The sequence below is a fragment of the Triticum dicoccoides genome, chromosome 3B, assembly GCF_002162155.2.
Source record: "Triticum dicoccoides isolate Atlit2015 ecotype Zavitan chromosome 3B, WEW_v2.0, whole genome shotgun sequence".
NCBI lineage: Eukaryota > Viridiplantae > Streptophyta > Magnoliopsida > Poales > Poaceae > Triticum > Triticum dicoccoides.
In genome coordinates, this window is record NC_041385.1 from 499,383,827 (window position 1) to 499,404,623 (window position 20,797).

The following is a 20,797-nucleotide window of genomic DNA, read 5'->3' on the forward strand; positions in this document are numbered from 1 at the left end:
TTGTCAACTCTCAACAACTTTTATGCTTCATACTTTTTATGTGTGAAGTCATTACTATTCATAAGATCAATATGAACTCCTTCATTCTTCTTATTATTTCTACTTTCTCAAGATCATAGCAAGATGGCAAAGCCCTTGACTCAAGTGCACAGATTTGTAGGACAGTAGCAAATTTCCCTCAAGTGGATGACCTAAGGTTTATCAATCCGTAGGAGGTGTAGGATGAAGATGGTCTCTCTCAAACAACCCTGCAACCAAATAACAAAGAGTCTCTTGTGTCCCCAACACACCCAATACAATGGTAAATTGTATAGGTGCACTAGTTCGGTGAAGAGATGGTGATACAAGTGCAATATGGATAGTAGATATGGGTATTGGTAATCTGAAAATATAAAAACAGCAAGGTAACTAATGATAAAAGTGAGCGTAAACGGTATTGCAATGGTAGGAAACAAGGCCTAAGGTTCATACTTTCACTAGTGCAAGTTATCTCAACAATAATAACATAGATAGATCATATAACAATCCCTCAACATGCAACAAAGAGTCACTCCAAAGCCACTAATAGCGGAGAACAAACGAAGAGATTATGGTAGGGTACGAAACAACCTCAAAGTTATCCTTTCTGTTCTATCTATTCAAGAGTCCGTAGTAAAATAACATAAAGCCATTCTTTCCATTCAATCTATCATAGAGTTCATACTAGAATAACACCTTAAGACACAAATGAACCAAAACCCTAATGTCACCTAGATACTCCATTGTCACCTCAAGTATCCGTGGGCATGATTATACGATATGCATCACACAATCTCAGATTCATCTATTCAACCAACACAAAGTACTTCAAAGAGTGCCCCAAAGTTTCTACCGGAGAGTCAAGACGAAAACGTGTGCCAACCCCTATGCATAGGTTCATGGGAGGAACCCACAAGTTGATCACCAAAACATACATCAAGTGGATCACGTGATATCCCATTGTCACCACAGATAAGCACGGCAAGACATACATCAAGTTTTCTCAAATCCTCAAAGACTCAATTCGACAAGATAACTTCAAAGGTAAAACTCAATTCATCACAAGAGAGTAGAGGGGGAGAAACATCATAAGATCCAACTATAATAGCAAAGCTCGCGATACATCAAGATCGTGCAAAGTCTAGAACACGAGAGAGAGAGAGAGAGAGAGAGAGAGAGAGAGAGAGATCAAACACATAGCTACTGCTACATACCCTTCAGCCCCGAGGGTGAAATACTCCCTCCTCGTCATGGAGAGCACCAGGATGATGAAGATGGCCACCGGTGAAGGATTCCCCCTCCGATAGGGTGCCGGAACGGGCTCCCGAGAGGTTTTTGGTGGCTATAGAGGCTTGCGGCGGCGGAACTCCCGATCTATCTTCGTCTTCGATGGTTTTAGGGTATAAGGGAATATATAGGCGAAAGAAGTTGGTCAGGGGAGCCTCAAGGGGCCCACGAGACAGGGGGCGCGCCCACGGGGGTGGGAGCACCCTCCTATCTCATGGCCTCCTCGAAGCTTCCCTGGCTTGTACTCTAAGTCTCCCGGATCATGTTCGTTCCAAAAATCACGCTCCCGAAGGTTTCATTACGTTTGGACTCCATTAGATATTCCTTTTCTTCGAAATACTGAAACAGGCAATAAAACAGCAATATGGGCTGGGCCTCCGGTTAGTAGGTTAGTCCTAAAAGTTATATAAAAGTGTATAATAAAGCCCGTAATCATTCAAAAGAGATAAGAAAATAGCATGAATGCTTCATAAATTATAGATATGTTGGAGACGTATCAGCATCCCCAAGCTTAATTCCTTCTCGTCCTCGAGTAGGTAAATGATAAAAAACAGAATTTATCAATGATAATTTCAATCACCTTTTCTAGCATGATTATATGTCATAACAGTAGTTCATCTCATAAAACTTCTCACGAACAAGCAACAAGCAATTCACATGTTAAATCATAGACCATAAACTTTCTTGAAAACTAGCGAACTTCATTCTCAGTCATCAAACAATTACAATTCATCTTATTTTCAGGAAGGGTCTATGTCAGAGCTTTGATTTAGCAAACTCCACATACTCAACTATCATATAGTCTTCTACAATTTCTAACACTCACACAATACTAATGGTTATGGAGTTTTAATCGGACACAGAGAAAGATAGGGGCTTATAATGTTGCCTCCAAATGTATTCACCTTTGGGTGATGTCAACAATAATAGTTCATGCTAACGTACATCCAATTGGATATATATATCAGGATCTTCCCAACACGAGGTGCTTGCCAAAGGATAAAATGAAAAAGGGAAAGGTGAAGATCACCTTGACTCTTGCATAAAGTAAAAGACATAAAGTAAAAGACAGGCCCTTCGCAGAGGGAAGCAGAGGTTGTCATGCGCTTTTATGGTTGGATGCACAAAATCTTAATGCAAAAGAACGTCACTTTATATTGCCACTTGTATATGGACCTTTAGTATGCAGTCCGTCGCTTTTATTGCTTCCATAACAAGATTGTATAAAGCTTATTTTCTTCACACTAATAGATCATACATATTTAGAGAGAAATTTTTATTGCTAGCACCGATGACAACTTACTTGAAGGATATTACTCAATCCATAGGTAGATATGGTGGACTCTCATGGCAAAACTGGGTTTAAGGATATTTTGAAGCACAAGTAGTATCTCTACTTGGTGCAAGGAATTTGGCTAGCATCAGGGGGAAAGGCAAGCTCAACATGTTTGAATGATCCATGGCAATATACTTTAACTGAGATGTGAGAAAACATAACCCATTACGTTGTCTTCCTTGTCCAACATCAACTCTTTAGCATGTCATACTTAATGAGTGCTCACAATTATAAAAGATCCTAAGATAGTATATTTATATGTGAAATCTCTCTTCCTTCAATATTCTTTCATGAATTGTTTGAATGACCAATACAATGCTTGCTAACCTTCAATGAATTTACAACCTGTACTTCTTAGATGTGAATTCATTACTCCCCATGGGATAAGCAAATGAGACATATATAATTTAAGATTTATGACATTCAACTCATTCAACCATTTACTCATAGGATATAAGTGAAGCACATGAGTAAATGACAGACTACTCCAACAAGTTATAAGTGAATATCAATGAGCAACTAAATAATTATGTAACTATGTGAAGGCTCTCTCTCATTAAAGAATTTCAGATCTTGGTATCTTATTCAAACATCAAGCAAAACAAAATAAAATGACATTGCAAGGATAGCACAACTCATGTGAAGAAGCAAAAACTTAGGTTCAACCAATACTAACTGATAATTGTTGAAGAAGAAAGGTGGGGTGCCTAACGGGGCATCCCCAAGCTTAGATGCTTGAGACTTCTTGAAATATTATCTTGGGGTGCCTTGGTCATCCCCAAACTTGAACTTTGGTGTCTCCTTAATTCCTATCATATCATAATTTCTCTTTTTATCAAAAGCTTCATCCACACCAAACTCAATAAGAACTCGTGAGATAGGTTAGTATAAACCAATGCAAAACCTTATCAATTTCTACTGTAAAAAATCACTAAAATTATTATTCAAAATTGCATACTAAATGCCTCTGCATATTTAATACTCCTATCCTCAAATAGAATCATTAAACAAGCAAACATATGCAAACAATGCAAACATGACAGCAATCTGCCAAAACAGTACAGTCTGTAAAGAATGCAAGAGTATCAATACTTCCCTAACTCCAAAAATTATGAGAAAAATATACGCTGTAGAATATTTATCAGAGCTCAATATGCAAAAAGTTTCAACATTATAACATTCTCTGACTTTTCTAGGGAATTTTTGCAACAGTGGTAAACTTTCTGTTTTCAAACAGCAACATGTATACTAGCAAAATAAGCATGGCAAAGGCTATCCTTGACATTTTTATTGAAAATAAAGATGCAAAACACTATTATAAATAACATCAAGCAAACACTAACAAGAGAAAATGACTCTCCAAGCAAAACACATATCATGTGGTGAATAAAAATATAGCTCCAAGTACAGTTACCGATAGACGAAGACGAATAAGGGGATGCCATCCGGGGCATCCCCAAGCTTAGGCTCTTGGTCGTTCTTGAATATTACCTTGGGGTGCCTTGGGAATCCCCAAGCTTAGGATCTTGCCGCTCTTTACTCCATAGTCCATCGAATCTTCACCCAAAACTTGAAAACTTCACAACACAAAACTCAACAGAAAACTCGTAAGCTCCGTTAGTATAAGAAAATAAAACACCACTTAGGTACAGTAATGAACTCATTATAAATTAATATAGCTGTAATTTCTACTGTATTCCAACTTCTCTATGGTTCATACCCTCCGATACTACTCATAGATTCATCAAAATAAGTAAACAGTTTATAGAAAACAGAATCTGTCAAAAATAGAACAGTCAGTAGTAATTTGTATCAAACGTATACTTCTGGAAATCCAAAAATACTACTAAATTAGGAAGTCCTAAGAAATTTGTGTACCAATCCAAAGTGAAAATAATCAGATCAGAATCTCATTTCTGTGAATTAACAAAACTAATTTACTGGGTGCAAAAGATTCTGATTTTCAGCAGGATCAACACAACTATCACCGTAAGCTATCCTAAAGGTCTTACTTGGCACTTCATTGAAACAAAAGCTATAAAACATGATTACTACAGTAGAATAATCATGTGGACACACAAAAACAGTAATGGTAAATATTGTGTTGTCTCCCAACAAGCGCTTTTCTTTAGTGCCTTTCTAGCTAGGCATGATGATGAAAATGATTCTCACATAAAAGATAAGAATTGAAACATAATGGGAGCATCATGAAGCATATGACTAGCACATTTAAGTCTAGCCCTCTTCCTATGCATAGGGATTTTGTGAGAAAACAACTTATGGGAACAATAATCAACTAGCATAGGAGTGCAAAACAAGCATAACTTCAGAATTTTAAGCGCAAAGAGATGAAACTTGATATTATTGCAATTCCTACAAGCATATGTTCCTCCCTCATAATAATTTTTAGTAGCATCATGAATGAATTCAACAATATAACCAGCACCCAAAGCATTCTTTTCATGATCTACAAGCATAGAAAATTTTACTACTCTCCACATAAGCAAAATTCTTCTCATTCGGAATAATGGGAGTATCATAAGAGACTTGAATACTATAAATTATTTCCACATTAAAAGAATAATGTTTAGAAAAAGGGTAATCATAATCATGACAATTTTATAAATATAATCATCACTACTTTTTATAGCATAAGTTTCATCACAATAATCATCATAGATAGCAACTTTGTTTTCATAATCAATTGGAACCTCTTCTGAAATAGTGGATTCATCACTAAATAAAGTCATGACCTCTCCAAATCCACTTTCATAATTATTACAATAATATTCAACATCCTCCAAAATAGTGGGATCATTACTTCCTAAAGTTGACACTCTTCCAAACCCACTTTCATCAATATAATCATCATAAATAGTAGGCATGCTTTCATCATAATAAATATTCTCATCAAAACTTGGGGGACTAAACATATCATCTTCATTAAACGTAGCATCCCCAAGCTTGGGATAAACATTAATTTCAGCAAATATATTCTCAAATATTTCATCCTTATCAAACATAGCTTCCCCAAGCTTGGGCCTTTTCATATCACAAGCATAATCAATCTCATCATTAAAAATATGGATAGCACCAATAGTATAGCAATTATCATCATCACAATGAGTAGTAGGAGCAACGTCATTCGAGAGAGATACCTTTTTACGTTTGTTGCTCCTTCTTTTCCTTTTCACATTATGTGTGGGTTCAACCTTCTTCTTTGAGCTCGTTATAGATGAGATTGGTTGAATAGAGAGCTCCTCCTCGTTACCTAATTCATCATAAGAAATAATAGGAGGATATTGGGAAGTCTCTTCCCTTTCATTAGTATTCTCATCATCTTCTATTTGCTTTATTTTCTTTATGTAATTGGCAATATAAGGATTTTCAATGCAATTCACCGCACAATACATATAAATCTTCTCTAGATCAAAATCAAGAAATCTATCAAGATTAAATTTTGGAATACCCTCAGTTATACGTTTCATTTCTTCATACCCCAAAAGAAGACTAAGCTCTTTATGATGCTCAAGGGTAATCAAGTTATCACAATTTTTGGACACGATTCGATCATGAAACAATTTGCAATTTGCATTGGAGATTTAAATGACCACGTTCATTACAAAGTTCACAAGGAGCACGAAAAATATTGAATCTTTTAGCACAATCATCAAGACTTTCTTGCGAACCTTTAATTTCTAAATACTTATGCCTCTTGCAATATCTATTTCCCTATTTGGTGTGTACTTGCAAACCCAATCTACTCCACAAAAATCGACATGCTTATAAGAGATATCTTCATCATAATTAGTGCAATCATCATTAGTACTATGGATATTCAAAGAGTTCATACTAACAACATTGCAATCATGCTCATCATTCAAAGATTTAGTATCAAACATTCTATAGATTTATTCTTCTAGCACTTGAGCACAATTTTCCTTTTCATCATACTCACGAAAGATATTAAAAAGACGAAGCGTATGAGACAAACTTAACTCCATTTTTTTGTAGTTTTCTATTATAAACTAAACTAGTGATAAAACAAGAAACAAAAAGATTCGATTGCAAGATCTAAAGATATACCTTCAAGAACTCACCTCCCCGGCAACGGCGCCAGAAAAGAGCTTGATGTCTACTACACAACCTTCTTCTTGTAGACGCTGTTGGGGCTGCAAGTGCACATGTTTGTAGGACAGTAGCAAATTTCCCTCAAGTGGATGACCTAAGGTTTATCAATCCGTAGGAGGCGTAGGATGAAGATGGTCTCTCTCAAACAACCCTGCAACCAAATAACAAAGAGTCTCTTGTGTCCCCAACACACCCAATACAATGGTAAGTTGTATAGGTCCACTAGTTCGGCGAAGAGGTGGTGATACAAGTGCAATATGGATAGTAGATATGGGTATTTGTAATCTGAAAATATAAAAACAGCAAGGTAACTAATGATAAAAGTGAGCGTAAACAGTATTGCAATGGTAGGAAACAAGGCCTAAGGTTCATACTTTCACTAGTGCAAGTTCTCTCAACAATAATAACGTAGATAGATCATATAACAATCCCTCAACATGCAACAAAGAGTCACTCCAAAGCCACTAATAGCGGAGAATAAACGAAGAGATTATGGTAGGGTACAAAACCACCTCAAAGTTATCCTTTCTGTTCTATCTATTCAAGAGTCCGTAGTAAAATAACATAAAGCTATTCTTTCCATTCAATCTATCATAGAGTTCATACTAGAATAACACCTTAAGATACAAATCAACCAAAACCCTAATGTCACCTAATACTCCATTGTCACCTCAAGTATCCGTGGGCATGATTATACGATATGCATCACACAATCTCAGATTGATCTATTCAAACAACATAAAGTACTTCAAAGAGTGCCCCAAAGTTTCTACCGGAGAGTCAAGACAAAAACGTTGCCAACCCCTATGCATAGGTTCATGGGCGGAACCCGCAAGTTGATCACCAAAACATACATCAAGTGGATCACGTGATATCCCATTGTCACCACAGATAAGCACGGCAAGACATACATCAAGTGTTCTCAAATCCTTAAATACTCAATCCGACAAGATAACTTCAAAGGGAAAACTCAATTCATCACAAGAGAGTAGAGGGGGAGAAACATCATAAGATCCAACTATAATAGCAAAGCTCGCGATACATCAAGATCATGCGAAGTCAAGAACATGAGAGAGAGAGAGAGAGATCAAAGACATAGCTACTAGTACATACCCTTCAGCCCCGAGGGTGAACTACTCCCTCCTCGTCATGGAGAGCGCCGGGATGATGAAGATGGCCACCGATGAGGGATTCCCCCTCCGGCAGGGTGCCGGAACAGGCTCCCGAGAGGTTTTTGGTGGCTACAGAGGCTTGCGGCGGCGGAACTCCCGATCTATCTTCGTCTTCGATGGTTTTAGGGTATAAGGGAATATATAGGCGAAAGAAGTCGGTTGGGGGAGCCTTGAGGGGCCCACGAGATAGGGGGTGCACCCAGGGAGGGTGGGCGCGCCCTCCTATCTCCTCGCCTCCTTGAAGCTTCCCTGGTTTGTACTCCAAGTCTCCCGGATCATGTTCGTTCCAAAAATCACGCTCCCGAAGGTATCATTCCGTTTGGACTCCGTTTGATATTCCTTTTCTTTGAAATACTGAAACAGGCAATAAAATAGCAATATGGGCTGGACCTCCGGTTAGTAGGTTAGTCCTAAAAGTAATATAGAAGTGTATAATCAAGCTTGTAATCATTCAAAACAGATAAGAAAACAGCATGAATGCTTCATAAATTATAGATACGTTGGAGACGTTTCAGTGAACTCCGTGATCATTATCTGGTTGGCATTGAGTCCACGCTCCACCATCCCTTGGCACTTGAAAACTTGTTACTCCATGGCTTCGAGCATTGGCTCCACACTTCCGGTACGCCTTGGTCCCTCCACATCGCGGATGTGCAGCACCCCCTCACGCATCTCAATGGTTTGAGGGTGTTGCAGCACCTCCGTGAGATAGGGGTTGATAACCCTCTCGGAAACTTGTCCTTGGGAGCGCTTGGAGACGTCATGGTGCTCTAGATCTGTCAGAAAAACAGCTCGAAACGCAAACAAAGAATATTTGCGTGATACGGTGGTCAAAACCTTCGGGAGATTATATAATGAATTTTTACCGACCAAAATTCATAAATGCAAGAAAACGGTGTCCGGGAGGCACACAAGGTGCCCACGAGACAGGAGGGCACACACAGTAAGGGTGGGCGCGCCCTCCACCCTCGTGGAGGCCTTGTGTCCTTCCCGAATTAGTTCTTTCTTTCCAAATTTATTAAATATTCCAAAACGGAGGAAAATTGCCTTTAGAATTGTTTTGGAGTCGGTTTACTTACCGTACCACATACCTATTCCTTTTCGGAATCTGAAACGATCTGGAAAGTGTCCCTTATGTATTCCTCTGGGGTTACGGTCTCAATAATATTAGTTTCAACATTGATAGGATTACTTGAGATATAATGTTTGATTCTTTGACTGTTCACCACCCTTGGACTTGTGCCTTCAAAGTTGCTGATTTTTATGGCACCGGAACGGTAGACCTCCTCGATAATGTAAGGACCTTCCCATTTAGAGAGAAGTTTTCCTTCAAAAAATCTTAAACGAGAGTTGAATAATAACACATAATCACCTACGTTAAACTCACGCTTTTGTATCCTTTTGTCATGCCAGCGTTTGACTTTTTCTTTGAACAACTTGGCATTGTCATAGGCTTGGGTTCTCCATTCATCAAGTGAGCTAATATCATATAACCTCTTCTCACAGGCAAGTTTGAAGTCATAGTTGAGCTCTTTAATAGCCCAATATGCTTTATGTTCAAGTTCAAGAGGTAAGTGACATGCTTTTCCATAAACCATCTTATATGGAGACATACCCATAGAATTTTTATATGCAGTTCTATAGGCCCATAATGCATCATCAAGTTTTTTGGACCAGTTCTTTCTAGATCTATTCATAGTATTTTGCAAAATTAATTTGATCTCTCTATTGCTCAACTCTACTTGACCACTAGACTGCGGGTGATAAGGAGATGCAATTCTATGATTAACATCGTACTTAGCAAGCATCTTACGGAAAGCACCATGAATAAAATGTGAACCACCATCAGTCATAAGATATCTAGGGACTCCAAACCTTGGAAAAATAACTTCTTTAAGCATCTTAATAGAGGTGTTATGATCAGCACTACTAGTTGGAATAGCTTCTACCCACTTAGTAACGTAATCAACAACAACTAAAATATGTGTATATCCATTAGAGGCAGGAAAAGGTCCCATATAATCAAAGCCCCAAACATCAAATGGTTCAATAACAAGAGAATAGTTCATAGGAATTTCTTGACATCTACTAATATTACCAATTCTTTGAAATTCATCACAAGATAAGACAAACTTACGAGCATCTTTGAAGAGAGTAGGCCAATAAAAACCAGATTGCAATACCTTATGTGCAGTTCTATCTCGAGCGTGGTGTCCTCCATATGATTCGGAGTGACACTTGCATAGGATCTGTTCCTGTTCATGCTTAGGTACACAACGTCTAATAACACCATCTACTCCTTCTTTATAAAGGTGTGGGTCATCCCAGAAGTAATGTCTTAAATCATAAAAGAACTTTTATTTTGCTGGTATGTGAAACTAGGTGGTATAAATTTAGCAACAATGTAATTAGCATAATCAGACTTCCAAGGAGCAGTACGAGAAGCATTAATGAATGCTAATTGTTCATCGGGAAAGCTATCATCAATAGGTAGTGGGTCATCAAGAACATTCTCTAACCTAGATAGGTTGTCTGCAACGGGGTTCTCAGCTCCCTTTCTGTCAATAATATACAAATCAAATTCTTGAAGCAAGAGAACCCATCTAATAAGTCTAGGCTTAGCATCTTTCTTTTCCATAAGATATTTAATAGCAGCATGATCAGTGTGAATAGTAACTTTGGAATCAACAATATAAGGTCTAAACTTATCACATGCAAACACAACTGCTAAGAACTCTTTTTTAGTAGTAGCATAATTCCTCTGGGCAGTATCAAGAGTTTTACTAGCATACTGGATAACATTCAATTTCTTATCAACTTTTTTTCCCTAGAACAGCACCTACAGCATAATCACTAGCGTCACACATAATTTCAAAGGGTAAATTCCAATCAGGTGGCTGAACAATAGGTGCAGTGATCAAAGCTTTCTTAAGTATTTCAAATGCTTCTACACAATCATCATCAAAGACAAAAGGAATATCTTTTTGCAATAAATTAGTCAGAGGCCTAGAGATTTTAGAAAAGTCCTTAATGAACCTCCTATAAAAACGGCATGACCAAGGAAACTTCTTATACCTTTTATGTCCTTGGGACATGGCATCTTTTCAATAGCATCAACTTTTTCTTTATCAACTTCAATACCTCTCTTAGAAATCTTATGCCCCAAGACAATGCCTTCATTAACCATAAAGTGGCACTTTTCCCAATTTAACACGAGACTAGTGTCTTCACATCTCTGCAAAACTCGATCAAGGTTGCTCAAGCAATCATCAAAAGAGGATCCACAAACGGAGAAATCATCCATGAATACCTCATAAATCTTTTCACAAAAGTCAGAGAATATATCCATCATGCATCTTTGAAAGGTAGCAGGTGCATTACATAAACCAAAAGGCATACATCTATAAGCAAAAGTACCAAAAGGGCAAGTAAAAGTAGTTTTTGATTGATCCTCCGCTGACACAGGTATTTGAGAGAAACCAGAATAACCATCTAGAAAGCAGAAATGTGTGTGTTTGGATAGTCTTTCTAGCATTTGATCAATAAAAGGTAAAGGGTAATGATCTTTCTTAGTAGCTTTATTTAATTTACGGAAATCAATTACCATCCTGTAACCTGTAATAATTCTTTGCGGGATCAATTCATATTTATCATTAGGAACGACAGTAATACCTTCCTTCTTAGGAACACAATGGACAGGACTTACCCATTCATTATCAGCAACGGGATAAATTATACCTACCTCAAGGAGCTTTAGTATCTCCTTTCTTACCACTTCTTTCATCTTAGGATTTAACCGTCGTTGAGGATCTCTAACTGGTTTGGCATCTTTCTCCACTTTAATTTTGTGTTGGCATGGAGTGGGACTAATGCCCTTCAGATCATCCAGAGTATATTCAATAGCAGCACGGTGCTTCTTCAGAGTTTTCAGTAATCTTACTTCTTCTTGCTCTGAAAGGTTAGCACTAATAATAACAAGATATATTTTATTTTCATCAAGATAAGCATACTTAAGATTATCAGGTAAAGGTTTGAGCTCAAACACGGGATCACCCTCGGGTGGAGGGGGATCCCCTAGGATTTCAACAGGTAGGTTGTGTTTCAGAATAGGACCCTGTTGAAGGAACACTTCATCTATTTCCCTTCTTTCATTCATAAACATATCATTTTCATGGTCTAGCAAATATTTTTCTAATGGATCAGTAGGAGGCACGGCAATAGAAGCAAGACCAATAATCTCATCCTTACTAGGTGATTCTTTATCACGGGGTTTTCTATGAAACTTAGCAAAATTAAACTCATGAGACATATCCCCTAAGCCAATTGTAATAGTATCCTTTTCACAATCAATCCTAGCATTAACAGTATTCAAGAAGGGTCTACCAAATATAATGGGACAAAATTCATCTTGTGGGGAACCAATAACAAGAAAATCAGCAGGATATTTAACCTTCCCACACAAGACTTCAACATCTCTAGCAATCCCAATTGGTGAAATAGTATCTCTATTGGAAAGTTTAATTGTAACATCAATACCTTCTAACTCAGTGCGTGTGATATCATGCATAATTTCTTCATATAAGGAATGAGGTATTCCACTAGCACTAGTACCCATATCACATAAGCCATGATAACAGTGATCTATTTTAACAGAAATAATAGGCATGCCTACAACAGGTCTATGTATCTTAGCATCTGGTCTAGCAATATTAACAGCCTATTCACAGAAGTAAATAACATGCCCATCTAAATTATCATCCAAGAGATCCTTAACCATAGCAATACTAGGTTCAAATTTGATTTGCTCAGGAGGCGTATAAGTTCTAGTATTACTCTTACGAACAACAGTCAAAGTTTTAGCATGATCCTTTATCCTAACAGGAAAAGGAGGTTTCTCAACATAAGTAGTAGGAACAACAAGATCATTATAAGTGACAGTCTTTTCTTCAACTGTAATAGGTGCAACTACTTTTACTTAAATGGGAGGATTATATTTAAACCACTTCTCCTTAGGGAGATCAACGTGTGTAGCAAAAGATTCACAAAAAGCAGCTACTATCTCAGAGTCAAGTCCATATTTAGTGCTAAATCCATGAAAAAGCATTGGTATCCATAAAAGATTTAACACAATCAAACTTAGGTGTTATACCTGACTCCTTACCATCGTCGGAACCCCAATCTTCAGAGTTGTGTTTAATTCTTTCCAATAAGTCCCACTTGAATTTAGTAGTCTTCAGCATATAAGAACCAACACAGGAAGTATCAAGCATGGTGCGATCATCGAGGGAAAGTCGAGCATAAATTTTTTGAATAATCATATCTCTTGAGAGCTCATGATTGGGGCATGAATATACCATTGACTTAAGCCTCCCCCAAGCTTGAGCGAGGCTTTCTCCTTCGCGAGGCCAGAAATTATATATGTAATTACGATCACGATGAACAAGGTGCATAGGACAGAACTTCTGGTGAAATTCCAACTTCAATCGTTTATAATTTCAAGATCATGTATCATCACATAGCCTATACCATGTCAATGCATCTCCCTTCAAAGATAAAGGGAAGACTTTCCTTTTGACAACATCATCGGGAATACCTACAAGCTTAAATAATCCACGAACTTCATCCACAAAGATAAGGTGTAAATCAGGATGCAATGTTCCATCTCCTGCAAAGGGATTAGCTAGCAGTTTCTCTATCATACCCGAAGGAATCTCAAAGTAAATATTTTCAGTAGGTTCAGTAGGTTGAGGAGCAACTCTTTGCTCTACTGGTCGGGGTGAAGATACCCCGAACAAGCCCCTCAAAGGATTAGTTTCCATAGTAACAAGTGACAGAAAATTTCAGCACACTATATAAATGTTTCCTTACCAAGTTCCACTCACCAAAGGCGCTTCACTCTCCGACAATGGCGCCAGAAAAGAGTCTTGATGACTCACAAGTATAGGGGATCTATCGTAGTCCTTTCGATAAGTAATAGTGTCGAACCAATGAGGGGCAGAAGGAAATGACAAGCGGTTTTCAATAAGGTGTTCGCTGCAAGCACTGAAATTGTAGGTAACAGATAGTTTTGTGATAAGATAATTTGTAACGGGTAACAAGCAATGAAAGTAAATAAAGTGCAGCAAGCTAGCCCAATCCTTTTTGTAGCAAAGTACAAGCCTGGACAATTTCTTATAATGAGAAAAGCGCTCCCGAGGACACATGGGAATTATCGTCAAGCTAGTTTTCATCACGCTCATATGATTCGCGTTCGGTACTTTCATAATTTGATATGTGGGTGGACCGGTGCTTGGGTACTGCCCTTACTTGGACAAGCATCCCACTTATGATTAACCCCTATTGCAAGCATCCGCAACTACAAAAGAATTATTAAGGTAAACCTAACCACAACATTAGACATATGGATCCAGATAAGCCCCTTATGAAGCATCACATAAACTAGGGTTTAAGCTTCTGTCACTCTAGCAACCCATCATCTACTTATTACTTCCCAATGCCTTCCTCTAGGCCCAAATAATGGTCAAGTGTCATGTAGTCGACGTTCACATAACACCACTAGAGGAGAGACAACATACATCTCATCAAAATATCGAACGAATACCAAATTCACATGACTACTAATAGCAAGACTTCTCCCATGTCCTCGGGAACAAACCTAACTACTCACAAAGCATATTCATGTTCATAATCAGAGGATTATTAATATGCATTAAGGATCTGAACATATGATCTTCCACCAAGTAAACCAATTAGCATCAACTACAAGGAGTAATCGACACTACTAGCAACCCACACGTACCAATTTGTGGTTTTGGATACAAGAGATGAACTAGGGTTTGAGAGGAGATGGTGCTAGTGAAGATGTTGATGGAGATTGACCCCCTCCCGATGAGAGGATTGTTGGTGATGATGATGGTGATGATTTCCCCCTCCCGGAGGGAAGTTTCCCCGGCAGAACAGCTCCGCCGGAGCCCTAGATTGGTTCCGCCAAGGTTCCGCCTTGTGAGGGTGGAGTTTCGTCCCGTAAGCTTGCTTCTATTTTTTTTCCAGGGTAAAAGCCTTCATATAATAGAAGATGGGCACCGGAGGCCACCAGGGGGCCCAGGAGTCAGGGGGCGCCCAGTAGGGGTGGGCGCGCCCCCACCCTCCTGGCCAGGGTGTGGGCCCTCTCTGGTGTTTTCTTTGCTCAATAATTCTTATTAATTACAAAAATGACTGCCGTGGAGTTTTAGGATTTTTGGAGCTGTGCAAAATAGGTTTCCAATGTTTGCTCCTTTTCCAGCCAGAATTCCAGCTGTCGGCATTCCCCCTCTTCATGGTAAACCTTGTAAAATAAAATAGAATTGCCATAAGTATTGAGACATAATGTGTAATAACAACCCATAATGCAATAAATATATCAATAAAAGCATGATGCAAAATGGACGTATCAGTGTTGTCATCCGAGATTTATTATTATTGCTCGCTAGCTGATTATGCCATTGATATGAGTAAAACATGAGACCTAAGTGTTATAGTGAATATGGTTAGTTCATAATCTTTGCTTAAAACTTGAATGTTGGCTTTACATATTTACAACAACAAGAGCAAACAGAGTTTGTAAAAGTTTTTCTTTATCACTTTTAGTTTGTCAACTGAATTGCTTGAGGACAAGCAAAGGTTTAAGCTTGGGGGAGTTGATACGTCTCCAATGTATCTACTTCTCCAAACACTTTTGCCCTTGTTTTGGACTCTAACTTGCATGATTTGAATGAAACTAACTCGGACTGACGTTGTTTTCAGCAGAACCGCCATGGTGTTGTTTATTGTGCAGAAAACAAAACTTCTCGGAATGACCTGAAAATCCACAGAGATAACTTTTGGAAAATATAAAAAATACTGGTGAAAGAATCAAGGGCAGGGGGCCACACCCTGTCCACGAGGGTGGAGAGCACGCCCCCTCCCCCTGGGCGCGCCCCCTATCTCGTGGCGCCCCTGGAGCTCCACCGACCTCAACTCCAACTCTATATATTCCGTTTCACAGAGAAATAAATCAGAGAGAAAGTTTCATCGCGTTTTACGATACGGAGCCGCCGCCAAGCCCTAATCTCTCTCGGGAGGGCTGATCTGGAGCCCGTTCGAGGCTCCGGAGAGGGGGGTTCGTCGTTGTCGTCATCATCAACCATCCTCCATCACCAATTTCATGATGCTCGCCGCCGTGCATGAGTAATTCTATCGTAGGCTTGCTGGACGGTGATGGGTTGGATGAGATTTACCATGTAATCAAGTTAGTTATGTTAGGATTTGATCCCTAGTATCCACTATGTTCTGAGATTGATGTTGCTATGACTTTGCTATTCTTAATGCTTGTCTCTAGGGCCCGAGTGTCATGATTTCAGATCTGAACCTATTATGTTTTCATGAATATATGTGAGTTCTTGATCCTATCTTGCAAGTCTATAGTCACCTATTATGTGTTATGATCCGACAACCCCGAAGTGATAATAATCGGGATACTTCTCGGTGATGACCGTAGTTTGAGGAGTTCGTGTATTCACTATGTGTTAATGCTTTGGTCTGATACTCTATTAAAAGGAGGCCTTAATATCCCTTAGTTTCCACTAGGACCCCGCTGCCACGGGAGGGTAGGACAAAAGATGTCATGCAAGTTCTTTTCCATAAGCACGTATGACTATATTCGGAAAATACATGCCTACATTATATTGATGAATTAGAGCTAGTTCTGTGTCACCCTATGTTATAACTATTACATGAGGAATCGCATACGACATAATTATCCATCACTGATCCAATGCCTACGAGCTTTTCACATATTGTGCTTTGCTTATTTACTTTTCCGTTGTTGTTGTTATAATTACTACAAAACTGCTATCGTTACTTTTGCCACTGTTACCATTACTATCATACTACTTTGCTACTAAATACTTTGCTGCAGATACTAAGTTATCCAGGTGTGGTTGAATTGAAAACACAACTGGTAATACTTGAGAGTATTCTTTGGCTCCCCTTGTGTCGAATCAATAAATTTGGGTTGAACACTCTACCCTCGAAAACTGTTGCGATCCCCTATACTTGTGGGTTATCAAGAATCAACTCAAGACGGTGCCCGAGGGCCACACAAGATAAATGAGGGCGTCCTACCCCCTTGGTGCGCCCAGCCCCCTTGTGGGCTTCCCTTACATCGGTTGATGCCCTTCTTTCGCCGCAGGAAATCTAATTTACGGAGAAAATCATGTAAGAATTTCAGCCCAGTCGGAGTTATGGATCTCCAGGGATATAAGAAACAACGAAGGGCTCCAAAAACAGACGTTGAACAGAGAAGAAAACAGAGAGAGATCCACTATAGGGGGACTCCTGCCCCTCGGGGGCCATGGCGGCCAAAGACTAAAGAGGGAATCCTTCTCCCTTTTGTGGGGAAGGCCAAGCAAGAAGAATAAGGGGGTGGAACCTCTCCCCCTCTCTCCCGGTGGTGCCCGAGCGCTCGCCGGGGGAACCATTGTGGTGACGATCTACTCCAACAACTCCGTCGTCTTTCTCAAGACCTCCATCACCTTCCCCCGTCTACTATCAGCGGTCCACTCTCCCGCAACCCGTTGTACCCCATACTTGAACATGGTGCTTTATGTTATATATTATTATCCAATGATGTGTAGCCATCCTATGATGTTTGAGTAGATTCCTTTTGTCCTATGGATTGATTGATGATCTTGATTGGTTTGAGTTGTATGTTTTATTTTGTTGTTTTCCTATGGTGCCTTCCGTGCAACGCACACGTGAGGGATTCTCACTGTAGGGTGTTGCAATATGTTCATGATTTGCTTATTGTCGGTTGCGGGAGTGATAGAAGCATAAACACGGATAAGTGGGTTGTTGCATATGGGAGTAAAGAGGACTTCATACTTAAAGCTGTGGTTGGGTTTTACCTTAATGATCTTTAGTAATTGCGGATGCTTGCTAGAGTTCGAATCATAAGTGCATATGATCCAAGTATGGAAAGTATGCTAGCTCATGCCTCTCCTTCATATAAAATTGCAATAATGATTACCGACCTTGTTATCAATTGCCTAGGATAATTTCACAAATCCTACCACCACTTTTCCACACTCGCTACACTAACTTAATAGTTCTTTATTAAACAACACCTAACTTTTATATTTCATGTTCTTTATTATCTTGCAAACCTATCTCATTACACCTACAAAGTAGTTTATTACGTGTTTCTTGGCAAGCAAACGTTGATGTGCATCGGTGGTCAATAATACTTAAAGTGAATATAAATCCTAACTTTAGATATGTCCTGCTTCTTATTTTTGTGGTTAGGGGATGCCTCGTGCAGAGGATTACAATGGTGTACGGGATTGCTACCGGGAGTTATTGGATCTAAGATTGAATGCCCTAGATGCTGGGAAACATAGTATAAAACAAATCGCGCCTACGATCACCCAAGATCAATATGAAGATGTACAACGGGTTGGGATCATGATCGTTACCGTCACCAAGTTGCAGCGGAAGAAGAACGTGTCAGTCTAGATCGTAATTGGAGTCCCTCGAACCATCGATGAACGATCCCTCATACCGCCCATGAACATTCACTCGAACCGAAGACCAAAAGCACGGCCTCTCTACTTGGTTGCAAGTGTGGAGTCTTCACGATCCGGCAGCGCTTCGCCATCTAGAGCTAATAGTTGTCAGAGAATTAGAGGGAGGGGATTAGAACCACACTGGGCTTTGATACGTCTCCAACGTATCTATAATTTTTATTGTTCCAAGCTTTTATATTACCTATTTTGGATGTTTAATGGGCTTTAGTATGCTCTTTTATATTATTTTTGGGACTAACCTATTAACCGGAGGCCCAGTGCCAGTTTCTATTTTTTGCCTATTTTAGAGTTTTGCAGAAAAGGAATACCAAACGGAGTCCAAATGGAATGAAACCTTCACGATGATCTTTCTTGGACCGTAAGCAATCCAGAAGACTTGGAGTAGAAGTCTGGGACTCCACGAGGAGGCCACGAGGCAGGAGGGCGTGCCCAGGGGGGTAGGCGCGCCCCCACCCTCATGGGCCCCTCGTAGCTCCACCGACGCACTTCTTTCGCCTATATATACTCTTATACCCTAGAAACATCGGGGAGAGCCACGAAACCACTTTTCCACTACCGCAACCTTCTGTACCCATGAGATCCCATCTTGGGGCCTTTTCCGGCAATCTGCCAGAGGGGGAATTGATCATGGAGGGCTTCTACATCAACACGATAGCCTCTCCGATGAAGCGTGAGTAGTTTACCACAGACCTTCGGGTCCATCGTATTAGCTAGATGGCTTCTTCTCTCTCTTTGATTCTCAATACAAAGTTCTCCTCGATGTTCTTGGAGATCTATTTGATGTAATACTCTTTTGCAGTGTGTTTGCCGAGATCCAATGAATTGTGAATTTATGAACAAGATGATCTATGAATATTATTTGGTTCTTCTCTGAATTCTTATATCCATGATTTGATATCTTTGCAAGTCTCTTCGAATTATCGATTTAGTTTGGCCTACTAGATTGATCTTTCTTGCGATAGGACAAGTGCTTAGCTTTGGGTTCAATCTTGCGGTGTCCTTTCCCAGTGACAGTAGGGGCATCAAGGCACGTATTGTATTGTTTCCATCGAGGATAAAAAAAAGATGGAGTTTATATCATATTGCTTGAGTTTATCCCTCTACATCATGTCATCTTGCTTAATGCGTTACTCCGTTCTTATGAACTTAATACTCTAGATGCATGCTGGATAGCGGTCGATGTGTGGAGTAATAGTAGTAGATGCAGAATCGTTGTGATGTACTTGACACAGACATGATGCCTATATTAATGATCATTGCCTTAGATGTCTTCCTAATTATGCGCTTTTCTATCAATTGCTTGGCAGTAATTTGTTCACCCACCGTAATACATGCTGTCTCGAGAGAAGCCACTAGTGAAATCTGTGGCCCCCGGGTCTCTTTCCTATTATATTACATCTCTTTTCCATTATATCGCATCTCGTTTACTATTTTGCAACCTTTACCTTCCAATCTATACAACAAAAATACCAAAAATATTTAATTTATTATCTTTATTAGATCTCACTTTTGCGAGTGACTGTGAAGGGATTGACAACCCCTTTATCGCGTTGGTTTCAAGGTTCTAGATTGTTTGTGCAGGTACTAGGTGACTTGTGCATCGTCTCCTACTGGATTGATACCTTGGTTCTCAAAACTGAGGGAAATACTTACGCTACTTTGCTGCATCACCCTTTCCTCTTCAAGGGAAAACCAACGCATGCTCAAGAGTTAGCAAGCTTCTATTATGAGGACAAGAGGATTAGCCAAGTTCAAATTAGTTAACTAGGACCAACTTGAACAAGAACTAGAAGAACTAGAGGAGGCTCCAAAACTTGTATGACAAAAGAGCACAAATCCTCATATATATATATATATATATATATATATATATATATATATATATATATATATATATATATATATATATATATATATATAGGTTGGAGGGGAGAGGGAGGGCTGCCACCAAGGAGGGAAAGTCCCTCCTTGGTGCACCGTCCAAGGGAGGAGGAGTAGGACTCCTTCCCCTCTCCCAATTTGGCCTCCTTCGCACTTTCCCACTTGGCCTTTTTTGGCCCAAGTTGACTTCCACCTCTTGGCCTTTTAGGCCTGTTCATATTTAAATTAAATATAAAATGTTTGAAATACTCCTAGACCATTTTATATTTTTTTAACATCTCTGAAAACTTTTTCCACCTATATATAATTTATCAGTAATACCCGGTATTACCCTATAGTCACCGAAACCCTTTTAGTGACCCCGAAACGTT